Source organism: Perca flavescens, chromosome 20, assembly GCF_004354835.1.
Source record: "Perca flavescens isolate YP-PL-M2 chromosome 20, PFLA_1.0, whole genome shotgun sequence".
Taxonomy (NCBI): Eukaryota; Metazoa; Chordata; class Actinopteri; order Perciformes; family Percidae; genus Perca; species Perca flavescens.
The window spans coordinates 32,136,617-32,144,447 of record NC_041350.1 but is presented as its reverse complement, the minus strand read 5'-3'; positions in this window follow the sequence as shown (position 1 = coordinate 32,144,447).

Here is a 7,831-nt window from a genome sequence, read left to right as displayed (position 1 = left end):
TATTTTTTTGTGTCCAAGTGACTGATGGGAACAGCAATCTTTGAAATTAGTCCAGTATTAAGTGAGATCGCTGAAGTCAGCAGTGGCGAAAGATGCTACAATGTAAGTTAATAGGTCAATTGTCCAGCTTGTATTTACCTTCACAAAAGTGCTTGTTTTGCCACTGACAGGCTCAGATTAATATTCTTTATATTTATTTTTTAAACATAAAAACATCCGCGAAATTGCATTCACTAAACCCACCGGACTCTAGGTAAATAAACAGCAATTTTAGCATTGTATAATATACTTAATGTAGAGCTGTTTCTGGTTAAACAGAAAGGTCTCAAAGAGGTTTAAAAAGTCTATCTCTGATGGGATCCTTTTCATAATGTTGTCAGACACTTTGGTAAAGGTAAATACAAGCTGGACAATTGCCCTATTAACTTACATTGTAGCTTGTTTTAAGCCACTTCCACCACTAAGTATTGGTACATTTATAAAAATGTACTGTGTAATTAGTGCATAAAAATGAATGTCTACCTGCTTGTCTGTGAAGAAACTCACACTAAAAGTGTAAATTGCACAGACGTGACATATGGTTCCAATTCTCTCTCCACGTGGAATGAAAACAGTTAAAAAAAAAAAGTTCATGTTGTGCATTCAGAATCTAACATTACATTCATAATGATGTAGAGATTAACGTGGCACAACATCTGCTATATGCATCTGAAATGAAAATGATTGAAATGTATAATATAAAGATTTATTTAAGCTGGGACAATAATGCACAATAATTAGAGCTTGGGTCCATTGTGTAAATAGGCCAGATTTACCCATAAAGACTATTTTATCTGAAGACTCTGGCAGGTTGACAACATACAATAACAAACCGTAACATAAAAATATGTTAAAGTGCTCATATTATGCTTTTTGGCTTTTCCCCTTTCCTTTATTGTGTTATATATCTTTTTGTGCACGTTATAGGTTTACAAAGTGAAAAAGCCCAAAGTCCCCCCCAAAGGGACTTACCATCTTCCAGAGAAAACACTGTTCACAAAATGCTCCAAACAGCTCTATTGTAGTCCAGCCTTTACTTCAGAGACAAACGTGCGTCACTTTGTAACACACGTTATAATGCTCACCTAGCTGCTAGCGTGACACTCCCTCATATTCTGCAACTGACTAGCTAGCAGTACTTACTGCGCATGAGATGTATATGGGATGCCTCACTCAGTAGCTAAAACAGAGAGTTCAACACACAGGGTGAAAAGAGGAGCTGCAGCAATGTGCAGTACAACAAATATATGGTGTTTTCTGAAAATGAAACCACATAAACCTATTCTGGTAGAACCTCTAAATACAGTTATGAGCCTGAAAATGAGCATAATATGAGCACTTTAATCTGAACTATAGCATGTCATTGACAATTTTCTTAACTAAATGTTAAAACAGGACCAAAAACACCAAAACTAAACGCTTAACAAACTTGCACTAAATTTGCACTATATATAAGGCTTTAGTATGAAGCTAACGTTACCATTACATTAGCATCAATTACCCAACACCACCATATAGACCTATGATTAAAACAGATTAATGTCACCAGCATCGGTGGAACCGTTTTGCATATATAGACTATAAATACATTTTAATAATCTATTTTTACAGTCTATGTTTGCATAGCAAAATTTTTTATTTAGCGCGCCAGCTTGGTTAGCAAGGTGAAACCGTAATTCACTCTAAGGAAAATGAACAGGCTTAAAACTAAATGTAACAAAACTATACAGCCGACTCTTTGAGTTTGTTGTAGTACCACCGAACACTGAACATGAAAACTTTAGGCGACCAAAATGTTCGAATTAACACACTGTAAGAGGGACAAAATTTAGAAAAAGAACACGGACAACAACAGCCGATTAACAGGTCACGTCAACTGTCAATCACAAAGTAAGCTAAGGTAAGATAAAACTTTATTGTCATTACACAGAGATCCATGCAACAAAATTGTGAGTGCCACAACTGCAGGTGCATTAAAGATAATAAACAAGATAGACCATCAATAGCTAAAAACAAGAATAATTGAAGACATAAAAACACTAATGACAGGACAGGAAAAATATTTCACATGGTGTATATTTATTGTAATATTATTGCGGTATGATAAAGGCAAGTTAATGGTTAAGTAGCCATGCCCTAAAACATCCCATGCTTTATCGCCTATTTTAAAATCAATGAGACCACAACTCAAAAAATAAACTGCATTGAAGAAGACTCAAAACTAGTGATTGAGACCATAAACTCATTTTGAAAATGTTTACTGGGGTAATAAATCAAGTGAGAAGTGGAGTAGTGGGTCATGTTCCCATAGACTTCTACAGAAACTGACCTCTTTTTTGCAACCTGTGTCGCCCCCTGCTGATAGGCAGATAGAATGCAGGTTAAAGGCACTTCAAGATTCAAGATTCAAGATTAGCTTTATTATCCCACATCGTGGCAAATTTGTCTTGGGCACTTAACCCATGCTGCAGCCATAGTAAAAACAAATAAACACAGACACCATGTACAAACTACAGATATTGTACAATTCCATACAACAGACCGTACTATTTTAAATCAGTTCGCTGAACTGGATACTCTGTCCATTCTTTTTTATGTTCCTTACACATGATGGTCCTGCACTGAAGAAACACACAGGAACAGAACAGCTCAGCTTTTCTGATGTATGACACACTTCACAGTAGCAGTTTAAGTGAATCATTGAAGGATAAATGTAGTTATAGAGACTTCTTTCCTATTGTAGAGTCTTTTACTGGCACCGTCAGACACCGCCTACCAAGAGCCTGGGTCTGTCCGAGGTTTCTTCCTGATAGGGAGTTTTTCCTCGCCACTGTTGCACTGCTTACGCTTGGGGGAATTATTAGAATTGTTGGGGCTTTGTAAATTATAGAGTGTGGTCTAGACCTACTCTGTCTGTAAAGTGTCTCGAGATAACTCTTGTTATGATTTGATACTATAAATACAATTGAATTGAATTGAATTGAATTTTACGAACTCTTACATTAGGCCAATGAGGTGGGACCAGGGAAGAACTTGCTTGGACGCGTGTTCTGCATGCCAATAATCAATGTCCACAATCTGTCTGCATTTCGGTGCATTTATTCTCCTGACGGCCTGCTCACTGTCGCACAAGCAGTACAGTCCATTTCATTTCATTTCTGGTTTAGTTCCATTCATTTTCTTTTGCACACAAATCAAACAATGACACACAAACCTGACACGGTGAAAAGCTGTATGCTTTTTCCACACACCTGTGTACCTGTAGCTGATTACCTTTATGCCTTCCCAAGAAGCATAACCAACGTGGTATAGAAACAAAACAAAACAAAGCGGTGTAATGGCTCCAACACCTATATAGGATCTTCTTATTAGAAGAATATTGCTTGTTTCCCCCACACACACTGAATGTTCAATACAAGTTTAAAATCTGTTTGACCATGTTCCTCTGTGGTCTCAGTTGCGTCGGTGTTTCCCTCCTTTTCCGACACAATCCCCCACACACTGCCCTCTCCAATTATGGCAGCGATTTTGCTGTCTATTGATGTGAGCTCAGGTGTACTTGGGCCCCCACCAGTTGCAGCCACACTCTGGCGGTGGGAGGACAGTTTCCTTTTTGCCTCCACCTTGAATCAATGAGATTCTTTATTTCGCACATTTAAAGAAAATGAGCACATTAAAGTAAAACATCCTTCAAATACTCAAGCAGCACAAATTAAATACATGTTGGTAAAAGATAAGAAAGATGTACTATACTGTACCTTCAGATCGGACCACTTTTTCTTGAGTTCTGTCACTGTCTAGTCTGTCTCACTGACACAGTTGACAGCAACAGCAAAACGTTGCGACTTTCACTTTTTTTATTGGTGGTCCCGCTGCTGTGGCTGCCACATAATGTAGTTTTTCGGGCCTCCACCTCCCATATAATTGTGTCTCTATCTCTGTGTCTGAGAAGTTACTATTCTTTTTTTTCCCACCTGTCACCATGATTCACCGTAAAGAAAGAACAGTTGCATGCCAGGGTCATTAATATACTGATCAGCATTCATGAGGTTAATTTACTATTTATGGTTTATGGCGTACAGGGCAGGATAAGAGGCTTATTCACGTACGCACACTTGTAGGTAATCTGTGATTCATAGGGAACATTGCTTACAGGTGTGTGTATGCACAGTTTTATAAGTCAGAATTTCTTTTTGGTGTATGCAATTTTTGCCTTCTGGGTGTATGCACACTTGACACCTCACATCACCTGACATAATTTTAATATTCCTACAGATCCCTTTCCCATGTCTTTTTGAGGGCTGTCCATGTTCCATCTTCCAGGTCTGCATAAGCATAGAATGCCCAAAATCCTCATGACCTTTTCCATATTTCAACAACAACTTATCTAAACATTCTTGTGCCTTCGGGGCTGAAAAACTAGATCAAAAAATTCCCACTAACAGATGGCAAAGTTGCAAATAACAAAAAAATGTAGACCTAGTGATTCCAAATTGCTGTACCACATCCTCAAAGGATTTCAATATGCAGCTGAGATACACATCCCCCAGTGCGACATTCCCTTTTACAACCAATCCCTCCAAAAAAGGAAAGACGAAGGAGGAAACAGAGCCATTAAAATGGATAGCAACTAATGATGACATCATGTTGATAAAGGGGGAGCATTTGTTGTATGGGGCAGAGACCAGTACATCACAGAGGCAAAGCAACAGCTGGATAACCATGAGTACTACGAGCCGTTATCGTTCAACCCAATAGAACAAATTAAGACTGAATTTACAGAAATGCTCTTACAGGCTAAAAATGGAGAGCTGATTTCACAAAAAGAACATGATTTTCTATTGTGTAAGAGCACTAAGATACCTTCTTTTTACATGCGTCCCAAAATACATAAATAACTTAGAGAATCCACCAGGAAGACCAATAATCAGTGGAAATGAGTCAGACACAGAACCAGCTTCTCAGTTTGCTGACTTTTACATCAAGCCATGTTTGTCTGAGTTGCCATCTGTCATTCAAGATAGCACATATGTATTAAATAAAATTAAAGATATAAAGAATACTGGATCATCATATCTAGTGACCATGGATGCGGAGTCACTCTATACTACATTGAACACAAGGAGGGGCTAAATGCTCTATCCTATTACTTAAAAAAGAGACAACCAGAACTTATGCCTCATGTTACCTTCATATTGCAACTTGCAGAATGGACTTTGAATAATAATGAGAACACACAGAATCAATTTTATAAACAGAAAAAGGGTACAGCAATGGGAGCTTGTTTTGCACCAAACTATTCAAATGTGGTCATGGGTCTTTGGGAGGAAACATTTGTATATTCCTAATGTCTTTTGGGGAAAAAAATGATATGGTGGGTAAGATACATTCATGATATTCTTCTGCTATGGTCCGGGTCAGAGACAGAACTTCTTCAGTTTCATTCATATATGAATAGCACAAACAGCAATTTGAAGCTTAGTTTTAGTCGGGGGGGACAATCTATTTTAAATACTAAAAATTGTCATTTTATTTATCTTTGTATGTGTATACGTGTGTGTATATGCGTATGCATATATGTGTTCACGTCTGTGTATGTATATACTGTATAGGAAGAAAAAAAATCAGATTAGGTAAACTAATCTTGAGTCAAGATCTCATGTAAAATTATTTTTCATTAATATATCTGATTTTTGACAAATACCCCTTAAACAGATAAAAAGAAACAGAAGCACCTTTTAAGTTGTTTGGCATAGTGTAGCAGAAAATGGTAGGGATGCTCCACCTGCAGGTCCAACTTGATGGTCTGCAGCAGGATGCACTTCTTCCTTGAGCAAATGGTGATATACTGTAAGATAGACCTACCCAGCAATCCATAGATAGACAAAGTTACTGTCTGCAGGTTGTTCTGAAGGTAGAGAGGCTGTCTGTAGTGTGACAGCATAGAGAGCCCCATTTCCCCAAAGCACTGCAAAGGTAAGATGATCATAAACCCATCTTACATATCTTCTTACCTTTGAGAGGTGGGGAGTTTTCACAACCCATTGGAGCTAAAGACACTTTTAGATTGATGAACCTTAGAGTGTGTCAGGAGGTAAATGTTAACCACATTTTTTTTTTTATATATATATCTTTCATCTTTTCATGTCCTAGTAAAAAAAGGACAGGAGGACATTGATTGATTTTTAGCCTTTAACTGTGCAGACTGCTTGTTTGTAATATATATGTACAAATTTAAAGGTTTGTAGAATTTCACTTACAAAACAATGTGAACCTCTAACATAATAGTTATAAAGAAAAGACAAAACTAAAGGCTGGTGATTAAATTAATTTCGGCATAATTCTTTAGTCCGTTTCTCAATTTGCCATCAGCACTTTACTTTCAACAAGACAACACAAAGCATGTCCTGATTAAAAATTAAATTAAAAAATTTCTTGCAACAGACCTTGGGATCATATACAAACTGGATGTCATTGAGCAGGCTGCTTGCTGTCTTAGTGATATCTTTGCACTTCTTTGGCGTTTCCTCCACTTTGCCTGCGAGGAAGAGGCAGCATCCTCCTATCACCTACAATTACATGCACCAGGTTAGACACAAAAATGCATTTCTTTAAACTGTACAGTAAACTTTGTTGTAACCACTGTTTGCGAAATGTATAGATGCTGATATGGAAGATATAATAATGTGAAACCGATTAGAAGAGTCAGTTATGGTAGTCTTGTCTATCCCTGGTTAGGGTTACTTGTCTAGAAAGGGTTACTTGTCTAGTAACCCTAAACAGGACTGTGTCCAGGGCTTCCAAAACAGTGCAGCAGTTAATTATTGCAGTTCTGCATTTCCTCTATGAATTTTTCTTAGAAATATCAAAAGCTTAAGCTTGTATGTATAACGGTGCCAAACTTCTCTTGATACTGCAATGCACTAATAGCTTTGTGAAACACCATGGTGCTTCACAGTGGAGAGATTACATTTTAACTTACACCCACCAGATGGTACAACAGAGATCTCCAAGCCTAACATGGAAAAATAACTCAAAACAGTACATACATATCTAGAAAACTTTTCGAAGGAGTGGAACATGTAAAAGTGCTGGAAGTAAACAATTCCAGTAGCCAGTGTGTTATACTGCTTGGCCTGCAGCCATAGGTTAAAATGACTGACAGAGGGATTTCAACCCTTAAACAGCTGTTACTTATCAATCAGTCTGAGGGAGGGCCGCTTGCTTAACAGAGCCACACTCCCCTACACCACACCAATCAACTTTAATACACCCCATTAAATCCAAAACCCCTTCTTGTCTTTCTGCTTATTTTTGCTGATGATGGGTAGCCAAAATACATGTGGCTAGTCACATTCTGCCAAATTATACATAAGTTTTACTTGTAAAGTTACTTTTTTCCTTCTGTATGTATTGAAGGCAACATGTGCACCATGTAGCCTATAGCCTGCAGCATAACACAAGCTAGTCACATGAACCATCCAATGTATGTTTTACATATCAGTTCATCTATTATACAGTGCAATAGTAAGCTTTGTTAACCTCGTGATGGTTATGACTTTATGTAACCAACCAGTATCTGCCATGAAGGTGTTATAACTAGTTTCCTAGTAGATAAACAAGCCATTATGTTTTCTACAAAAAGATACAGCCTGTGCTTTTCCTACATGTCAACATGTCTGATGTGAAAAAGGTCTATTACTCAAAACCAAGACTCAATTTGTTCAACCTAACCACTGTTGCTTGTACACAATAAGACATGCATTCACATATGTGAAATGGCTACAAGACG